At 36.1% G+C, this 23,287-nt stretch overlaps 1 protein-coding gene across 3 annotated transcripts in view; it reads left to right on the forward strand.

Moving 5' to 3' along the window:
- LOC149790152 (frizzled-5-like) overlaps window positions 1-23,287 on the forward strand; it is a 176,346-nt gene that overhangs the window by 44,456 nt on the left and 108,603 nt on the right. The window contains exon 1 of one of the 3 annotated variants that reach the window (XM_089972140.1): window positions 15,362-15,574. The exons of 1 other annotated variant lie outside the window; for it this stretch is intronic. The gene's annotated coding sequence lies outside the window, so the exon portion shown is untranslated. Of the gene's footprint in view, window positions 1-15,361; window positions 15,575-15,623; window positions 15,837-23,287 lie in introns of those variants that run through there. One more of the 3 variants, XM_089972138.1, reaches the window with a different exon arrangement.

A 23,287-nucleotide genomic window follows, 5' to 3' on the forward strand; every position in this document is an offset into this window, starting at 1 on the left:
TTAGTGTCTTTGTTTCGATCTCTAATCGTCGTGGTGAATTTATCAATGCATTTCGAAGATTGAATTTCACTAAAATTGATTTAGCGTGTCTTTCCACCAGACCCCATCAGTCCCCATTTATCAGATAAAGTGTTCTTCTGACAGTTAGGCCTACCATTCAATAGAACTTTCTAGAACCAGTCGGATCCGCGCAGGCGCAAGGCACAAAATTAATATGTCGTCTGCAGTTATAGAACTAGAGACATCGACTGGTGTGATTTTTTACAATTTCGTCTGTCTGATACTGTCGGATGTTAATATGTTCATGTTTCAGTGGCAACGACTATTCTGGTACGTATGGTATTGGGTATGACAGGTAGACAAAAGACGATATGGCATTTTGTACTTGGTGCAATACAAAGGATAAGGTATAAGGTTACAGTGGCGCGCCCTCGGTTAGCTTGTATGTTTTATAGTGATTTAGTATTCAAACTAATTTGTCAGTGTATAATAGCTTCTGTCAAGCAAATTATAAGGTTTCAATATATACGAGCCAATGAATCAAAACTCTATTGCGAGGGACAAACCATGAGGATAAATGTTAACAGATTGTGAAGAATTTGATTTAATGCACAGCGTTCGGAACGAAATATTTACAAATTTACGACAGTGTAATGGTGTAAGGTTTCATCTCGAACAGATGCAAGGAACTTAGTTACCTGAACACTGCAAAATAGATTTACTGCGGAATCATTATTACAGATGTAATACGTTATTTTAACAAAGAAAGAAAGGCATAGCCTATTTTGCTGTCGAAAGGACTGCCTAGGGACCAGCGTTGTTTAGACGACTTAACTTTCGTCTCTAATCAGAGTGCATATGCTTATTATATCTACATATTTTTGGTAATTTTTAACGATACTTCTAGGAAAACTATTCTCATTTTTTTTATAAACATACATTGGCAGGTACAAATGTGTAAACTAATGATTTTGAACCCATATATCGCTGTGCGTTTGTAATGTCTACAAAATAATCACAAGAGTACCAGATGAAGATGCGTACACGTTTTTTTTTAAGCTTCACCGTGTTTTGAAATTCTTCTAATATTAAACCTTTCATTGCTCAGTGTCCCTAAATATGACACCATTTTCTTTCTGAAGAATTCATGTTTGTGACGATCAAAAATTTCGTCGCTATCTCTGGGTCTGAAATAATTTACAGGGCAATCCTTTACGCATCAAGACACGTTACGTAATTCTGGCTTTCACTCGGATTTGTGTGGAACGTGTAGGAGGGGTAAGAGAGGAAGCCATGCGTTCCAGATATTATACCAGCGCGACCTTGATATTTATGACCTTTACAACTTCGATTAGCCTTTAAAAGTGACATTTACAACTTTCCGATTCATATGTTGATAACTTGTTCAGTTAATCCGTTCTTTAATACCGGCCCATTGTGTAAGTTTTATTAGGTTTATACGAAATGAGCATGTATTGAAGCAACGAATTTTAGCTATGTTGATCATGATCTGAGTTTCCCCATGACCCTTGTCACCTCATTTTTGATATTTGGACATTTATGTTGGGGTGTAAGGTCAGAGTCCATTCCCTGTCGAAAGTTGGAATTCTCCGATACCATTTGGTGTCGGCATGGAGTAGCCGCTTACTAGCCGGTCCACCAAACTTGAATGACCTTTCTTCGAGATATACCTGCATGAAATCGATAGGAATATGATTTGTTTTCTCATAAATTGCGATCATAGCATTCTCTATGTCTTTAATCCACTGACAGACGAGACGAAAGTATATCGTTGCTGAAATTTGACCTGGATCTGGTCATTTGCATTCCTAGTCACGTGACTACACAACTCTCGCAACCTACATGTCAATGGCATCAGCGGTCATACAGTCACGTGATATCAACAATGAAACGTATCTAGTGTTGCTGTAGGAAAACAAATCGAACGTATAAATGAAAGTCACGTATTTGTTACAGAAAAATGAAAAAGCATAAACTTTTCAAAATATTTATTGTGAAAACAACGACCGAATATCTGTAAATTTTGCAGCACTTTGAAGAAAACCAGATTCACTACGCAGAGAGCACATGTCATTGTGGTAGTCACGTGACACCAACAAAAACATCGCTGACACGTGCTCGGTGCTTCGTGAAAATGGTTTTCTCCACTCTGCTGCGATACTGACAGGTTTCTGGTCGTTGTTCTCAGAATAAATATGTTGAGAATTAATTGTGCATTATATTTATTTACAAACATTAAGTGACTTCTATATAATACAGCCTAATTCTATGTATAACTTTGGAATTTTGTTTATTATCGATATCACGTGACTATCTGACCTCTGATGCCACTGACTTGAAGGTTGCGAGATTTGTATACTCATGTGACTCGGGATGCAAATTGCCAGATCCAGGTCAAAATTCAGCAACGATGTACTTTCGTCTCGTCTGTCGGCGGATTAAAGACATGACGAATGCTATGCTCACGATTTTTGAGAAAATACATCATATTCCTATCGATTTCATGTCTCGAAGAAAGGTCGTTCAAGTTTGATGGGCCGGCTAGTAAGCGCTACCCCATGTCGACACCAAATGGTGTCGGCGAATTCCAACTTTTCGATAGGGAATATACTCTAACCCTACATCCCAATATAAATGTACAAATATAAAAAATGGGACGACAAGGGTCAGAGAAAACTCGGGCTATGCTGATCATGGATCGTAAAAGCTTATGGGAGATTCTCTTTTCCGTCGTCCGTCGTCTGCCCGTCTGTTATTACAAGTTTGATATTCCTCATAAACTACTTGGAATATTGCCATGAATTTAGATACACACATTATTCCCGTGCTCTAGTTGGTCCAAAATGAAACCGGTGCCGATCGGACACCTGGTATGGCCGCCAGAGTGGTCATCTTTAAACAAAAATGTTACCACCACTCCTCCTTAATGGATGGCCATTTGAAGATGGGGTTTCATCAAAAGACATCTTTTCATGTCTAGTTGGTTCTAAATGACAATGGCGTAATCTCATATCTAGTGTGGTCGCCACAACAGCCATCTTGAAGATCACATTACTGTTACTCTTCCTGAATGGAAAGTCCTTTAGACATGGGGTTTTCACCACAGAAACGAATAAGGTATCGTTGGTTCCAGATGGAAAAGATACTATCTGATGTCAAATATGGCTGCCACAATGACAATCTTCAGATCCTTGTTATTGCTAATCCTCCTGAACGAAAATCAATGAGATTTTCACAATAAGACTTTTATAATGTGCGGTTGGTCCAAAATGATAAACGGGTCTATCTGATGTCCAATATGGCCACATCAGCGGCCATCTTGAAAATGTTGCTATCACTTCCCCTCCTGTATGGGTTTTACCTCAACATGGGCTTTTTACAAAACAACTTCTTATGATGCCTAGTTGGTCTTAATTATGTCTTTGACACATTCAATACCCATGCTACAGGGACGCTCTTGACGATATTATTAACACTATTTCTGAAAGAATGGTCAGATCAGCATCTGGTTTTCACTGAAATAATTCGCACGATGTCGAGTTGGTCGTTAGTGCAACTGGTACCGATCCGACTTTTAATATGACTACCACAATAACCATCTTAAAATTCTTGTTTTCACTATTTTTTCCAGCTCACTATTCATATCGAATTTTGTTTTAACTAACAAGACTTCTTATGATGTCTAGTTGGTAATAAATATAAATTGTGCCGGTCTGATATCGGATATGACAACTATGACACCCATCTTGAAAACCATGTCATCGTTGCTTCTCCAAAACGGTGTCGTACCACCATGATCTGTCCACCAGAAAACCTCTTATTATGCATTGTTGGTTCTAAACGAAAATGGTGCTAAGTTTACATCCAATATGCCCACCACAGCAGCTAGTTTGAAAATCTTGTTATCGCTGAAGAATATCAAAGATGGTTTCGCCTCTCCGCTTTTAAAAGGAATAAATGGTCTTATTCTGCATTCCTGGAAATTTTTTTAAGCCAATATAGCGTCAGTCCTTTCGAGGGACTCTTGTTATTACTCGGGCGACGTCGTTCATGAAAACACAAAGCTCCTACAGCTGCTGCTTTAGTTGCTGTAGCAATGCATTCTGATTAAAATCAGATCCCTGCTATTCAACGTGAAGATCTTACAGCGACCTTTTAGGGGCCGTGTTCTGGTGACTTTTGAATTAGCCAATGGAAATGCAGCTTTCAGAAATCTGAAAGCGAATCAAATCGTTCGGCACACACTGATGCTCTTTGATCAAACTGCTCAGTCACCCAAACGTGAACATATACGACCTCATCTGATTGGTTGATAAAATTAGAGATAATGTTAATAACAACAGTCCCCAGAACATGATCCCTAAAAGGTCGCTGTCAAATCTTCAAGTGGGAAAGTGGAGTTCAGATTTTAATTAGATTTTATAGTAATGTTGAAATTAAACTTTTAGTAAGCTCAAAGAAATCAAAAGTCTGCTGCGCTGACTCAGACTTGGGATTACCAGGTTCCGAAGTAGTATTCGACACCAAAATTCTTACCAGCTCGAACATCAGCACTCAGACCAAAACTACTTACTGCTAATGCGGCCGTATGTGCAACACCTAGTGTGTGCATTGTTTTCTTGTTGTAGTGTTTTATATTTAGAGTCTGCAAGGTTGCAACAGAATCTACCTTAATTACAGGAATAAATAATTAAATGTATTTAATGCTGACCTATTGAGTAATAATTCGTGTAGATAAGCCCACGAAGCTAGTGAAATATCACCCTACGGTGTACACCCTTTGACATATTAGTACTTCCTAAAATACATTCTTTATTTCATGCTATGGAAATGTTGTATAGTCTGGCTGTTTTCCGATTTTACACATGGGGACAATTCATAACAAAATTTAAATTTTTATTCATTATGAGTACATTGTCTTCATTTCCACATAGTGTTCTTTCACTATATCTTTAGAGTTTTCAGGCAAAAAAATCTCTTGTTTTGAGGAAAGCGGGGGGGGGGTGGGAAGAGAGAGAGAGAGAGATTTTCGGTTGCTTTTACAAATTAATGATAAGTAATTAGGTGCCACTGAGCATGCAAAAAGAAATTAGGCCGTACCTTGGCATGTGTAATGGACCACAGCACATCCAAATTTATCATTTAACTAGTGATAAGGTCAGAGGTGAAATTTTTAAACTCTTTCACCTAAAAAGACTCGAAACTAATGGTGGAGTTCATGTTTGCGATAAACCGGTAATGCTTTCAGTTGTTTTGTTGTTTTCAAAACGTTATCTTTATCAATAAAATTGCTGCCAAAGCGACTGTCGTAACTAGACTTGTGCCATGTCGAGAAATAGATGTGATTAAAATTGCGTTACAGGATTGAAAACAGATGCGATTAAAATTGCATTACAGGATGAAAATAAATCTTATTTGAAAAAGAGGGTTTGTACAAGACAAGAAAAATTATCAAATACCCCTACATTCTTCCTTTTTCGTTATGAAACTTTGTACTTGAAAGGTAAAACTATACCATATCCGAATAATAATAATAATAATAATAATAATAATAATAATAATAATGTAACTGGAGGTTCGGTACTCTTTAAAAAATGATTTGTAATTATCATGGGGACATTGTCAAAAGGTTATACAATTCAATCACTGTCACTTATTAAGTTTGCGCGAGTCGAGACATTTAGGGTACTAGTGTCCTAGCCTTTTCGCGATGTTCTTCTGGTTAGCATTCATAATACTGTTTACCTGGATGCTGTTGATAAGAATACATTTTCGCGAATTAAGTTCACTCTCTAAATTCGCAAAAATTTAATGCTAGCGAAACTTACGTTATTTACAATGTTTCGTTAAGGCAGCTGTCGTTCAGTAAAGTTTATCGCAGATTTGGCACCTATAGCGTTTCTGTATCTTTTTTTTTTTTGCTCTCTCACTTTCAGAGTCTGATTCAAATTGGCAAGGTGGTAGTAGAAAAGCGTCTTACGAGGGACCTGATCAGATTATTATATGCATGACGTTATAATTTGGTAAAATTCTCTTTTAATTGCATTATCGTAAGTTCAACACACACACACACACACACAACATTTTGATGACTACACTAAAATAAAACATCGCTCTGTGTGCCTTTGTAACTTAATACGAGAGCTACATTGTGACTGTTGTAAACAGATTCGATGCTACGGATCCAGGTTTCGTCCAAGGAAGAGTTTCGTGTTTAAAAGTTGTCTGGAACAAGTGTGTAAAGTACATATCAAACGTACACTTCTATCAGCTAAACAATAAAACTCATATTAATGGCTACCTTTAAAAGCAAATAATTGTGATTGTTACAAATATAAGTCTATCCCATCCTTCACGACTTCATACATCACCCCATCCAACCCCCACCTCCATCCCAGTTCGTGACTTGACGGATCGGGGACTCGATCGCTCGACACCTTGAAGTACCTTCCTTTTAGATAGAATATAATACGTACCTTTAAGCGATCTTTACCCTTACCTCACGATAGAGCCATTTTAAATATGCTCAATAAACTTTACTGTATTCATGATTTTAGCTCATGATAGTCGCATGTACCATTGATCGATATCTGTTTTTAACGGTCATTTAACAATTACAACTCCCACGTGGGTATGACAATACTGTTTTTGTTTCTTTACGATTTTGGAACAACATTTAATCAGTTATTTTTGTATGTTTCGAATTTAGTACATTTTAGTACATGTTTTCAGCTTTTTCCCCCATATTTTATATTGCTCATGGGTTTCTTTTTTTTAAAAAAGTATATTTCATTTGTATCAATATTTTACCAGGAAACGTTTTCTTTTCTTCGTATAATACCCTCATGTATGTAGCGTAAAGGCTTAGTTGTCTTAGATAAAAAGATTTAACTCAATAGTGTAATTTTAAAAAATGACGACACGCTTTAGAAGGAGAAAAAACAGTAAGAGAAGGAATTTGAACGATGGTAAAACTAATTTTCATAAATACAGACGATTGTCATGCTATGCTGGTGTTCTTTTTGTTATAACTACTATTATTTTCTACGGCTTTGGTTATGCATTGGGTGATTACATATCCTATTTGTAACGTAAAAATGTATTTCGCTTTCTTTTTACCTAATGTTTACCTGTATCAGAGGAACCTATTTCAAACCGACTTGCAGTTCATCTCTCAACCAACTTTAGCGTCAGAAATTCTACCTTAACAAAGGCTGCCCTGGTATCACGAAAAAATTAATACAACGGCCCGGTGTGACCTAGAATCTAATCCAATTTTCTTTACAACTCATTAATACAATATTTCTTTTCATTTTCAACATGGGAGAACTCCAGTCCAATTTTATCAGGAAAAACGTATTGTTTAAAAATATTTGATAACTTGACAAGGTCTGGCGGATTTCGTTATCAGAGTTTCTTCGCACAATAGTAAAACTAAGGAATAAAGGTTGGCGGTTATCGTTAAATCTGACAAAGTTTTGAATGTATAGCTGCTGTACACTTCCGTGTGTTCATGGGGATATGGTATATCAAAGTGAGAGCGTAACATGCAAAACCTATACCCGTTGCGGGTTCGAATTCTCTTCAAACCAGCCCCAGGACAGGATCAGGTCAAGTGTCGGGGGGGTCGAAGTCCAAAATTTCCCAGGCTAATTTGTAAAACAGTAGGTTTCTAACAATAAAAGCATGCTGATATATTTGTTTAAAAATTCACCCGTTATATTAAAAAAATTCACTAAAATTGACTTGATCTAAACATAGTTGTTCTGAATGTAGCATGCGATGAAAGAATATAATTCAGAATGAGTGAAGACTCTTTCCGACTTTTGCCCAAACTTTAACTTCCGTATGTACGCATTTAAACTTATCTTTGATGAGACAATGCACGTTATTTTCATCCGTATCAAAGAGAAATCTCATGCATTTATGATCGATACCTCGCTCGTCTTGGGTTTGGTTGTATCGGGTCACCTGTCGCTTGACGATATGATGATTTCATAATACACTCTGATGTCGTTAAAAGTTCAATTTTGGCTGTTTAAGAACCATCGGTTGTGAAAGACTGGAGTATGTAACGTTAAAAATGGTTAAAGATCTATGCAATTGTTTTTTTTTTCTAGCTCCATTGGTCAAAAGATGGGATGGTATTTCGTCCGTTAGTCCATTAGCACAAGTTTGTTACCACTTCCAAACTACTTGCAGAATTGCCGCCAGACTTTGCATACACATTCATCCCGTGGTCTAGTTGGTCCCAAATGAAAACAGCACTGCTCAGACATCCAATATAGCTGCCATATCGGCAATCATTAAAATATTGTTATCGCTACTCTTTCTGAAATGACGACCGTATCAACATTGGGTTTTCACTGAAGACTTTTTATGATTTCGACCTGGTCATAAATAAAAATGGCGCCGATTTGACATCCAATATTGCGTCCAAGACTTCCATCTTGTTATTCCACTCCTCCTGAATGGATGGCTAGATCAACACGGGGTTTACACTGAATGGATGGCTAGATCAACACGGGGTTTACACTGAATGGATGGCTAGATCAACACGGGGTTTACACTGAATGGATGGCTAGATCAACACGGGGTTTACACTGAATGACTTCCAATGATGGTTCGAAATGAAAATGGTACCAATCCGATGTCCAACATGACAGCCACAGCGGCCATCTTGAGCATCTTGTTATCGCTGTTTCTCCTGAATGGATGGTCGTATCGGCATATGTCTGTTACTAAAAGGCTTAATATCATGTCTGCTTTACCCTAAATAAAAAATTGTGTCGATCTGACGTCCATCATGATCTTCAAGGCAGTCACCATGAACATGCTGTTATCGCAGCTCAACCTGAACAGAACGTCATACTGACATGGGGTTTTCACCAATATTCTTTTTATGATGTCCCATTGGTCATAAATAAAAATGGCGCCGATCTGGCATCCAGAATGGCCTCCACACATTGGCCATCTTCAACATCTTGTTGTCACTACTTGTCCTGTACGTATGGTAGTATCAACCTGAAGTTTTCACTAGAAGAATTCTTACGATGTTTAGTTGGTCCTAGATGAAAATGGCGCAGACCTGACTTCTTTTACAGCAGCCATATTGCAAATCTTGTAATCGCTACTTCTCCTGAACGGATGGTAGTATCAACATGATATTTTCACTTAAAGAATCTTTATGATGTTTAACTTGTCCTAAATGAAAGTATTATAGCTTCCATTTCAGCAGCTGTGTTGAAAATCTTGTTATCTCTACTCCTTCTGAACAGAAATTCATACCGACATGAGGTTTTTGACCAAACGTCTTCTTGTGATGTCTACCTGGTCCCAGGTGATATTGATATCCATGTGAGGTCAAGTATGGCTGCCACGGTGGCCATCTTGAAAATCGTGTTATCCCTACTATTTCTGAATGTGAAGTCATATTGGCATGGCGCTTTTACCAGAGGATTTTTAATGCTGCCCAGTTCGTCTTAAATGGAAAAGGTGCCATTCTGATGACTAATATGGTTACCACAAAGGTTATCTTGAAACTCCTGTTGTTCTCGCTCCTCTTGAATGGAAGGACATTTTGATATGGAGTTTTCAACAGAATGAAAATGACCAACCCTCAATTTGTCCACCATGGTGGCAAACTTGAAAATAGTGTTTTCTCTACTCCTCTCAAATGGATGGGTTTATCAACATGGGGTCTTCACCATTAGACATATTATAATACATAGCTGGCCCTGTGTACGTGGTTGATTTTGGGTTTTAACGTAGTTTTAACAATTCTGCAGTCACGTCGCAAAATTGTACGCATTGTGACAGCTTATAGTGATGTCTGGCACTTGGGCATCATGCCGCAGACATGTAGCATCATGTCCCACCCAGTCTCATTATCTTGACACGAGGCCGATCAGTCCTAACACTAACCTCTTAATGCTGAGCGCCAAGCAAGGTAGTTATTAGTACCATTTTTATAAGTCTTTCATATGACTTGGTCAAGGTTCGAACCCGTAACATCCCGCATCCAAGGTGGACGCTCGAACCACTAGGCCACAGGAGCGGTCTAATAAAACTGGCGTTAGTCGAATGTCTACTATAATTGCCACTAGATTTGTCTTAAAACTCTTGTTGTCACTACTTCCATTGTGTGGATGGTCATTTTGTCGTAAGGATTCGCCAAAAGACTTCTAATAATGTCCATTTTGTCCTAAACAACAACGGTGCTAATCTCACATCCAATATGTGCACCACAGCATCTGATTAGAATATTATCTTATCACTCAAGGATGTCAGAGATGGTTTCAACATTCAGCAGTTAAAGTAAGAAATGGTCTTATCTTGAATTTCTTGTAATTCCCGTCGCCCACTAAATACGTCAGTACCTTTAAGCGACATTTGTTTTAGGCTGGTGTGCATTTTCTTGCATTTGTCCTACTTTCAATATATATTTAATTTCTTGCTGTGCTGTAGGACCTGATTTTTTAGAAAGAAGACCATATGATGAAAGTGGCATTTAAGGAAGTTAATGTAAGTGGCAGATGTCTGGGATATGTAGGACAATGGCTGACTTTGGAAGCATGATTTTGAAGCTCGACTAAATGCTAGTGTTTTTAAATTTTCCCAAAAAGCGATCAGTGGACATTTAAGTCATGGGTCTTTAAATATACCCTCTGTATATATACACAACAATGCAACAACGCTTCCGACAAGCAGCGGTGGATTTTGTTGACGTCAAATAGATTTCCTCTAATATCAAAGAAAATAGTAACCAAATGAAATGAAAGTTCATGGGGGAGTTTCTGCAGTGTGTCCTTTTCCTTGTAATTTGTATGAACATATCCTTTATAACACGTTTATCTACAAATAGTAAATACGTAAAGACACATTTTCATTAGGGATACCTGAAGTGTTCCTTTATAGACCAATATTCCGTATATCAAGGTGTACTTTAAGATGTGTCACACTGTAGCCTTTCAGTTTATTGGTGTCATTTCTGGGGTTTTCGTTCACACACGCACACTTACACCAATACGTACACCAATACATACATACATACATACATACATACATACATACATACATACATACATACATACATATATATATATATATATATATATATATATATATATATATATATATATATATATATATATATATATATATATATATATATATATATATATATATATATATTTATACTGTGTGTACAAAACAGTAGTGAATGTGGGGATATACGTTCTGTACATTGTGTAGGTCACGACATTTGAATCTGATAAATGACTATTCAGTTCTCAATCAGTCCCTAATTATCTTGCAATCAAAATGTATTTTGCAGAACTATTTGTACGACTGAAAACTTCAAAAAACGTATTGTGGTGGCAATCGAACGCTTTTCATGCCGCTCTTGACATATGTCCTAAATTTTTCGACTAATATAGGAAAGGCGTGACTCATGTAGTGGTTAAACATATTTGAAAATATGCAGATAATGTTGACAGAGAATAAGTTTCCAAAGCGTGGTTTTAGCTGGAAAGAAACATTTTTAAATATACCTTGGAATTTCACAGCTGTTTCATGATTTGATTTAGAGACATAAAAGATAAATACATAATAAATGATGCTTAGAGATAATTTTAGAGATGTTATACAGATTTTGACAAATAAATGTATTTGTGAATATTAAAGATAGAGTACATTGCCACTGACCATGTTTTAATGTATATGAGATCTGAAATGGAATTCGATCTTACTTCCGGTTTTAAGCATCTTGGGTAAACTGAAGCTGTGATGATCCGGTTACCCAAAAATATTCTTAGTTGTTTTTGCTGCATTTTATTATTTTTACTGGACTATTCACTCAATTTATGATGATGGTATTGAACGAGATTTACAGGTTTTTCTCTTTATTTGGCGGGTTCAGGTGACAAGATTGTCTATTTGTCATGTTCAAATGACAACTTTGATGGAAACAATAAGAGATAAACCCGTCCGTGATGTTTTGCATATATAATCGTCTCGTTAGGGATGACCTCTATGTGCGATGCTGACTAATTTAAAATGGTCACTGTAGCTTTGCAGTTCACCAGTTTGCATACTTGTAACAATATATCAAATCATATATGCCATATAAATGAATGTTCAATTAACTCGATGTGATACGAATTTGATTTCTGATGTTTCTGATGTAGATATAGTGTATTCAACAAAATTTGAATCGGTATCTTCTGTAATTCAGAGCATTAAAAATACTGTTGGATGTCAGGAATTAAGGTGTTTCTTGTCAGGCTGGAATTCCCAAATACCTGATTTATCACAGCCTTATTTTTCTCCTTCTTGCAGTTATTTTATGAATAAGTTTGCATATGAAGAACCTTCACGCAGAATACCTCGGCTCTTTCTGTTAACGGAAAGATATCTTGATAGTAATACCGTAATCACCACTTTTTAACTACTAAAATGACATGGTTATTCAAACATTAGCTTTCCAAAAGGCTTAAAGTCTCCGCTATATTTATTCCAGCGTTTGGTTAGGAAAGAAAGAAATATAATTAAGGGACATGGGTTAGGGTAATAGGTTTAGTAATAAATTACAGGCATGAATATTCTCATATTGTTTAGGAGTTAAGGGATTTTCCTTTCACATGATTACTTGAAGCTAATCTTATTAAAATCAAACTTCCTCGTCGTAAGTGGAGATCTGACAGACACCACTAGACATTTATGTTTTGATGATTTTTGGAATTCCCAGTCAGCTTGTTTTTAGTAGCCTATCAGATAAAGCATTGCATTTCATGTCAGGGAGAGTTATCGTTAGTAATGGTATGTTCCGAATAACGCGTGTCGTTTTGAAAAATTTGAAAGCCGTGATTTGATTGACGAACATACAAGGTTAAAAAGAACATGACCGCTTATTGGTGTCCATGGGATCTTTGCGTAGGAATGCGGAGATCCAGTTTTAATTAGACTGACTTTCTTTTTCAAGAGGGGAAAATGAAATAATATGTATGCTCTTTTATCAAACGAACGTTTTTTTGGACTCGATCGGGATACCCAGCCTAGATGGATTAGTACAATCTCAAGTTCTCTCCCTTACACTTTTGTTGAACATACATGTATATCCGGCAGAAGTAAATTCCACACGCATGATGTCCTGCGATTAAAGTTATCCCCCCCCCCCCCATCTCTATGCAGATTGTGAGAATTTAATCTCATTGAGAATCATGATACAGAAGACTTTCTGAAACTTCCGAATGTAACCGGTATTGACATAATATGAAAGATATATTTATGCCACGTATCGATACGTGTTGTAATGAATACGATATGATACATATCGATACACATTTAAAAACCAAAGAGGAAAACAATAACTATTCATGACCGTTGAAGATTAAAAGTTAAACCTGAAGCTCAATATCCATTCTCCAACTTTTGCACCAATTTGTGTATAAAGAACATGTCGAGCTTATCGATGCGTCGGCGAATCTTTTCACCTCTCGGCTAAACGTGCAGTAATCTCACGTCACTGCTAAGTCGATGATAAAAGAGAAAGTTGTAGTTTGTGGCCTATTATATTGGCTTGCCCAATTAGGGCCGGAAATCAACCTTCACTAGCCGGTGCATAGTAAAGAATGCATTTAAATATTTGTATTAGTTACTAAATTTTGTGAAGAGAATCGTACTAAAAAGAGACCCTAAAGCGACTGAACTCAAGGCATCTTGGTTACTTTGGTTTGTAAAAGAAAAGTCAAGTCTCGATGTTTCATGTCTCCCCGAAAGTTAGATTTCGCTTTACATGTATGTGAACTTTTTCTTTTTAACTGTAGATATATAACTATTTAAAAAGGCATATAAATTGGACCAAAAAACATTGGGAAATTATAGGCTTTTCTTCGTGTTATAAAGGCCATGTCATGGTGCACGAACGAGCATCATCTAGCTTCTGTCATCAGTAATAGGCTATTCGAGGCTCTAGCAACACGGAAAATTCCGATACGTAATAGGAAACAGTATCGTCACGTTGAAGAATTACACACGAGAGAGGGAGAGGGAGAGAGAGAAAAGAGAGAGAGAGAGAGAGAGAAGGAGATCATTAAGTAGCTATACAATAAAGAGCTTCAAATACTTTTGGTAAAGAAATTTCTGGTGCGTTCCACTATCAAGTCACGAGCGGATAAATTGACGTTGTGTATCATCAGGAAAATTATTATTATTATTATTATTATTATTATTATTATTGGTGGTGGTGGTGGTGGTTGTGACCTTTTTGTCAAGAGTCGCCAAAATAGATGGCCCAATGGGCACCTTATTATCAAGTATCTTATTTTTTCAATTATTTGTACAAGTATCCGGTTGCTAAATGGCGTTTGCTTAATTAAAACACATTATGAAAACGCGGCATAACTTTCAGAATGGCAAGTGACATTAGAACGACCGTTGTAATAACCGGATAAGAAAAACCACATTGACGATATTGTCTTAGAGATGTTTAAAAGAAACGTGTGAAAAAAGAATCAGCAAATTAGGCCTGCACTTTTGGAATTCGCGTCTAATTGTATACATATAAAATGTTACCCCGTGCGAGCCTCTCTTGTCACCTGTCAATCATATTTACCTGGTTAGTTCGCCTGATCTTGGCAATGATGATTTACCCCGATAAGAAGACCCATTATGTTTTGAATTGTTGAAGTTTTCGGTGTAGTAAGTCATTCAGGAATTACGCGCATTAAGGACTCGAGTTTGACAGATTTATTCATGTTTACAGGTCAAGCGAGGTTGAATCTGACAACAAATGATTTTTTTGTTGTTGTTGAAGTATATGTTGAAGTAACCGAATAAATGTTCACATTAAAATATATCCTATATAAATTAATAACTGCACAAATCGCAAACTTTCCAAATGGTTAATAGGTCCTAAAATGTTCAATCACACAATGTTAGATAAATATCGAAAGTCGACAACTCCTCGTTTCCTTGGCAAACGTTAAGCCATTTATTGTTTCAAAACCTAGTCAAGCTTAGGTACGAAACTATACGATATTTCATACAAAGGTAAAGACCAGATGAAAAAAAGCAACACCTTCGTAAGTCCGCCATCAATAAAATTAGGCTGTAATAATTTTGTGTTTACCTAACACGCTATAACCGATTCTAGTACTGCTGTTTTCTTAAGAGATTTCCTAAGTAGAAACATAAAATTGCCAGTCGGTGTTTAAGTGGGGTTATTTATAAGCGTGTGACATTAAGAACCCTTCCATAAGCGCCCCCGTGAAAAATTATTTTTTGGTCACAGATATGACAGGCGTAATTGTCCGGGTTGATTTGAGGGTATACACACTATAGCAGCGGTGGGAACAAAACTCTTACCATTGGAATAACCATGATTGACTAAATACAGGTGTGTGGTGCGTTTAAAAGCAGTTAATACAAGTGATATGTTACAAAAGAAAAAAAATACCCAGGTACATGAAATATACACCTGTTCGAGTAGGATTGTATTCCAATTGAGATGCGCCATACATGCGGTGCAGCGATCTAAGGGCAGTGTCGAATGGTAGGTACACATATTTTTGTATAGAGACAAATTGCACATCGACGCTTCTTGCATTAGTCTTGATTCAATTCGTGTCACGCAATAAATATACTGAACCGTGCCTTGACGCAAGACTTCAACACAAACCAGTGATAATAATGCACATGTTATAACTTAACGTGACTGTGAAGAATGGATTTACCCAGAAAAGTCTGATTTTGTTTGTAGTGATCGATCGTTAGGGAGTGATTAGTCGTGGGATATTGATTCAAGCTTATGAGAGGTAAGTCCTGGTTTTCGTTTCTTTCTTGTTGATTATCTACAAACAAATTTGTGAATATTTTCTTTTAGTGTTCAGTTTTCTCATTGAAAACTATAATTAAGTCACATCCGCTGTAAATTTGGGTGGACGTGAAACGAAAGAGCTGGGGCATACATAAATACATGTTCAAACAATGTGTCTTGTTTCGCAGTATTTTTTGTTGTTGAGTTTTATCTTTGTTCTAATTATTTTGGTGAATGCTTAATATTCGAATTGCATGACTTTTTTTAAACCCCGAGAGCGGCAAAATGCGACCACTACGAATGTGGAAGCATATTTATTCATTATTAACTACGACATGACGGCACTAAATATACCGATATATAACCATCCTTTCCTTTTATCCCTTTTTTTTTAAACTAGGACATGAAATATGAAATGTACCGATATCTGGTCATCCTTTCCCGTGATCCTTTCACCAACATATATACTTTTATCGCCGCTTAAACCAAGATTATAGATTACATAAGCATCTACCTTGAGAAAAGATATGTCCAGTTTTAAAAATAAAATACTTTGTGTGTTTCTTCTTAATTTGCTGAATGCACGCTACATGTAGACATTGATATCCCCTGTAAACATTCACTTATAGAAGATTTTGCTTGACAGAGGATAATATTTGTAAAAACATAGAACAATTTAGGGGCCACTCCGGTGGCCTAAGTGGTTAGAGCGTCCGCCTCAGATGCGGGGGGTCACGGATTCGAACCCCAGCCGAGTCATACCTAAGACTTATATAAAATGGTACTAGCAGCTGCCTCTCATATAGAGGTTAGTGTGAGAACTGGTCGGCCTGGTGTCCGGATAATGTGACTGGGTGGGACATGATGCTACATGTCTGCGGCATGTTGTTCCAGTGCTAAATATCACTATAAACTGCCACACTGCAGATGTTGTAGCGATATGACTGAAAATCGTTCAAATCTAAATCACACCCTCTCCATAACAATTGAGAGTAATCTTGTTCTTTCTCTGAATATTTGTCAGTTTCGTCCATATGTGTGGTTAGGACCATCAACCCAAATATTATTCAGCTGTCACAATCGTTTCTAATAGCATCAATGTTCAACACTGATGTTCAACGCAATATATCATCCACTAACAGTACACAACGAACAGACTAAAACTTGTATAGATTTTTCATTAAATTCCCTAATGTAAGGACGGGATATCCTTTTCAACGCTATATTATGCAACGTACATTTAATAAATTAATGAGGAAATAAAATAGACGCAGTTTTGCACCCAAGCCGTTTGTTGCTTAATTTCAACGTTAGGAGTTTTGTCTGATTTTCTTGCTATGTCTGGAATGGTATTTCAGTGAAAATGAAATTACATATTACGTGAAGGAAGAAAAATCGATTCACTTTAGACTAAACTAAATATATCATATTTCTCCTTATACTTTCGTCTGATTATAATTTGAATTTGGAAGTGTTTTGTGTTGTTGTTGTAATGGGCTGGCTTTTATATTTGATTTTAAATCTTGTTTATTACTTTGAAAAAATCTTTAGGAAAAAGAAAAACCACCATCTTGTCACTTTCGCTCACATGACATATTTTGACGACTTGACGTTCCCGCGATACAGAAGTATTTTGACGTAAACTGCTCGAAGAAACTGTACGAGGACGTAACACCCGAGAAAATCTTGAACTTTTTAAGGGAATGCCGTTTATGCAACAGCGTTTAATCGTGTTTTAATTATATTATACTTGTTACCTTTATCTGTAATTTTATATACATTTTACAAACTTCGACTATTTGTACGTTTTAAATTTACATTCTATTGCTCTAGTACACATTTACTTGGGGCGTTTTATCTTCATAAAGTATTTTGTGCAGTTAAATTTGTCATTTTTCGAGCATGACCATTTATTGGCACTGCAACCACTTTTGTGCATTGATGCCGAAAAACAATACACACGTGTAGAGATGCATGCCTACCTACCTACCTACCTACCAAATTACAAGCCGGGTATATGCTCTGTAGAAAATCAATTCGTTTTAATCACCCTTCGAGAGTTCATATTTATCTCTGTCTTTCTTTATCTAGCGAATCTATCAGTAACCTTTGATCTCTTAAAGTTAGTTTGTGCAAATTCGATTTTGTTTTACATGGGAACTCAATCATTCTGCAATTCTATTACTCTTGTATGTCTTCTAATGGATATATTTGCACAATACAGCCTGCGTCACTGGTATTAAGAGTTGAACAAAACTTCACAATAATCAGCAATACAGCTCTCCAAAGGCAAGAATAGCAAACTGTCCTCGCAGTAATACAGGCACATGTGAATATAAGCTATATCTTCTGCAATACTTGACCTTCCGAACTATTGCCAGCTGAGAATAGATAAATGTGGTTGCTGGGTATGTTTGTTACTCGGTGACTATTTATCAACTGAAGTTGCAGTGACCTGATTTTCACGCTTGACTCCAACTTTTAGTGCATTATTTCAGTGGGTTTTTTTTATTTTTTATTTTGTTGCTTTTTTTAATTAAAAAAATCATAGCACCATGAGCTATTCATTTTCTTGTTGCGCAAGCGGATTATTTCCCTGGACTCAAATTTGGACCATTGTGTGCAGATGCCTGTATAGCATTAATTGCATATATCAAAATTAAGAATTTAAGATGACAGTTCAGCAACATTTTCGCTGGGGACAATTAAATTAAATTGGTATATATCATTCACAGAGTGTGTTGCAAACTAAACTCAAGACAATTTATAAAACCACCAATACCCGATTATGGCCTTCCAGGGCCCTGAGCACTGAAAATATTATGGTGCTCCCCCCCCCCCTCAAAATGTGAAACTCAAAACAAAAAGAAAATTAAAAGCAAAAATGGTGGGAATTTGCCATCACTCAAAATCAAAATACTCGCACAGATAGATCGAAATTGTCATATATAATTCATTAAATTTTATCATCAACAATTAATTTGAATGTTTTCTGGTGCCCTAAGCATGTGCTTCGTGTGCTTAATGATTAATCTGACACTGATAGCCGTCCATACATTCGACAAGCGGGAACACATAGACAATCGTGAAACGGCGGTATAGAACTCAGACTCGTGGAGCAGGTTGATGTTGACGTTCTATATCTTATATTATGTGCATCTAGATAAACAAGGCTGGTCAAATGCAGGGCCTTTCAATGTAGGTCAATTACCAAAGACAAAATATACACATACGTTCAAATTTCACAAAGATATACGCAATTGAAGTCGAAAAAGCAATATTTTAACGCGAACATTTTGCCTAGTAATCCAATTATTTTACAGTAGCTGTATCGGTTGTCTAATATCTCCCAAAATGTTCTTATTTTCCTAGTATGTGTATCGTCTTTGTAGTTCTTCAATCGGTTACGAAATGCATTTATACTGAATGTAATTTTTCATGAAGTACGAAGGGGATTATATCAAAAAGCAGTTGGGAACGCTTCCAAAATTTGTGGGAAAGTGGCAGAACGAAGTTCAGTTTCTATAGTAGATGTTTCGTATGACTGGTCATGGTGTACATGTGGGATGAAAGAGACATCCATGTTTTATCTCTATGTTTCTTTATTGGTAAATTACAAAGCGGTCAAGAAAGCACGTGTTAATGGTGTATGTACTATGAGACGATTCTAATACGAAAGCAACATTGTACTAACCGGATTTCAGGATTATGTTTTAGTCTAAATGCGTATCAGCGGCTGCCCAATTTCTAATAGCTCTGTTTGTAAACATATATGGAGATTTTGTAAATGAGTGATTTTAAGGAGTGGAATAGATCATGGTCAACACGAATCTTTATTAAAATGATATCTAGGACACAACTATCGCTGTCTCATAAATCAAAAATTTGTTAAAGCATGTTTATGCTTTTACGAGTTTAAGAGGTTTTCACACGTTGCGGCGAGCGGGTTGTTGTTAAAGGAGGTAGTCATAGATCAATTAGCTGTTCGGTACAAATCTTTAATTTAATCTGTCTCTCCATTCTCTTCTGTGTTTCAAAGGCATACATGTTGATGTTTACTGAGTTTAACTTTTGATAGTCCCAAAGATTCGAGAGGGTACATACTTGATCCCAACCTCAGCAAAAACTGTTTAGTGCGAGCTTAATGAGCATTTACACGCGGTTCAGACTTACTCCTTTTCAACTTAATTTCATACTAGAAATTAACTGATATTACATTTACCCTGAAATACAATTTTCCCAGAGTAAGAGTCCCCCCCCCCCATTTTTCCTTCTATCTCGTGCATGGGTACAGAAGAGTGACAGTATGCTGACTACATTTATTTACCATTGGAACTCGAGTAACGATAATAGAAGGAAATAAAATTTTAAACTTGCACCACTCATTATTCGGGTTTCAACGATACATTTAACAGTGTTACCAAGGGAAACATATATCAAGGTCACCATAGTCAGAGGTCATTAAGTGCAAAAGCTTGATATCACTATTTTAGGTCAAAATTATATGTTTACCAGTTTATTCAATTGTTATTAATCTTAATTTTATAGTAAACTGTTTAATTCTGTAGGCTACTTTCGTAATGTTTTTGGTGATTTGCTGTATTTGTTTTTCTCACAGACTTTCGTGGTGATGTGAAGTTTCCTCTGCGTGAGTAATCCAAATGTTGTGAAATTCGCTCCTAAATGGTATTTTAGATGCGTCCTTAGGTATCCCATTTTTGTGCGCAGTAAGAAAATATAGTTACCGTATTTTTAATAATCAAGCATATTATAACGTGGTTAGGAGCGAAAGGATTTCACAAACATTCGAATTTACCTTTAGGTAGCAATAAACAATTTCGTACGATTGGTCATTGGGTTCATTTTTTTATTGCAGAGACATCAATAGTTTCTCTGCAATTTTCTTTATCATAAATTACAGTGGTATAAAGAATAACGTATTAAATGTTGGATTTACAAAGGAAAGATTGAAGTTCGTAGACATTTATACTAGTCGAGTGTTAGCCTACAATGCGCATGCGCAGTTGGCCATCTTTAATAGATCTTTTTTTATGAATTTTTGGAATTGGGATAGGGATTGATATGGAGGAAAATTATCCATTCAGGGTCCACTTTCCTGTTAATTAATATTATCTCTGGGAAGCAGTTGTCACTGTCTTGTATCTCGAATATCTCCTGTAAGTTCAGTATAGATTTCTTATGGGCTTGAAAATCACGAATGTTTGTAGTGTTTTTTTTAAATTTTTTTTTTTATATTGCTAGTTTTATAAATTCTCACTCGTCGTGGGGAGACGGATCGGTGTGACTCTAAAGAGGATAACCATAAAAAAAAGAGTTACCTTGTTTATGGATTTTAAACATCGCGGAATACGTCGGTATAACTCTAAAGGGGAAAAAAATGATATCAGGATTAGCCTGGTTATGAATTTTCATACATCGCGGAATATATCCGTGCATCTCTAACTCAGTTCATTGAAAGATTAGACTGGTTGTGGATTTTCACACGTTGCAGAGAAATGTATTTGTGTAACTCTAAAGGGGGATACTGATAAAAGGATTAGCCTGGTTATGAATTTTTATTTTGATATAGGGTTACTTCAAACATGAGGGGGTACATCCGCGACCCCAGCCTTGGCCAAAAACTGTTTAGTGCTTCTTCTATCGTGAATTTTGCAAAGGTATGTAAGTTTGGTTCACATACCATTGATCAAGGAAGAGAGTAAACGAACCTCAAAATGTTCTTAATTCAGGAATTTTTTTTGTTTATACTTTCTTATGAGTATGCGTCCCCCTCCCCTTTCAAAACCGGTAATAAAAATACATGGATAAATATTTACTTCATAATTGTTAGATCACGTAGTATATATATATATATATATATATATATATATATATATATATATATATATATATATATATATATATATATATATATATATATATATATATATATATATATATAATGAAAATCAAACTTTAAACCCCTCATGCTAATTTAAGAAGCATTCCAATTTTGAAATAGAGGTCAGCCTGACGTCCAGAAGTCGCGATAAATGCAAATGTTGATGGACAACGCACCACACAAAGGACAACGCACCACACAAAGGACAACGCGCTAAATACGGAATTTTACGCAACAGACTACATTGTTGTTTTGGTTTGTTTTTACCTTTTCTTGGGTTTAACGCCATTTTTCAGCACATGATAGGCTCTACATGCCGGCCAGTATATTTGGTGGTAGAAGAACCTGCAGACCAACGGAACTTACTGGCATCCTGTTTAAGTTCCACAAAGTTATTACCACCATGACCTACACGACGACGACCACCGCCACCGCCACCAACTTTTTGTACAATTTATTGCCTAAACTTTATAATGAAAATATATACAAACAATGATAATGAGATACCATTCTAATTGGCGAAAATGCATACAAACGTAGATAAAAGTATTCTACTGTTTTATTGCTATAGAAATAAAATCTCACAGCAAGTAGATCACACCTAAGTTGAAATAATAACATGCAGGAATTTACAAATACAAATGCTGCTAACAGACGTAGTAGAAATATGCCTGTGGAACACGGATGCCTAGGTCAATAAGGTTTAATGGAAGAAGCCTTGACCCAGATCAAACGGTCAACTTCCAAGTCCGAAAATACAAACGAATGACCTGTCTTTTTATATTAGGCATTATACTGAATTTAGTTTTAATCAACGAGGTTGTTCGTTCAATGGTAAATTGTATATTTAACTCTACTGGTTTATACGAAGCGCTTACTGCTGTTTTATTGCAATAAAATAGCAATATTTTCCCATGCGACAGAGACTCGTAAAATTTCAAAGTTAATAAAGTAGCTTTAATCATCGTGTTGGACTGTCTTTGTTTAGCTTATTGTAAAATATCCAGATTGTTTCAGTCTATCAATGGGACGTGTACAAAAGTATTGCGTGATATTATATCTATAAAAGTGGAAGTTAAGGAAATGTTTAGTTAAAGAAGCTAAACTTTGAAGAAACTAACAAATGAAAATGAAACCACTCGTATACGAAATATTACACTCCGACTTCCCTGCAGCTTCATCTCGGTGTTTGATTGCACATGAGAAAACTACTTCGACGTCTCCGATTGCATAAAAACGTGAAAGAGGACAAAGTGGACGGAGATTAAATACATTTATTTATTTATTTATTTAATCAGTCAGTGCAAATACTAGGGAGAGATTCAAGGTGATAAATATTAATATGTTAAAATGAATTAATAATTCTTTTAAAAATGACAATATAATGTATAAAGAGTATCAAGTTGCCACATTCAGCTTGAATTATGCTTTTTTCTATATTTTTTAATATTTTTTTTATTTATTTTTTTTATTTTTTTTATAAATAAAAACAATATCCACCGAAGAATATTTTGCAGGTAACCTGTAAAAATGCTCAGATTATAAGA

This window comes from Sinohyriopsis cumingii, chromosome 10 (genome assembly GCF_028554795.1).
Source record: "Sinohyriopsis cumingii isolate HCF-2022 chromosome 10, ASM2855479v2, whole genome shotgun sequence".
Classification (NCBI taxonomy): Eukaryota; Metazoa; Mollusca; class Bivalvia; order Unionida; family Unionidae; genus Sinohyriopsis; species Sinohyriopsis cumingii.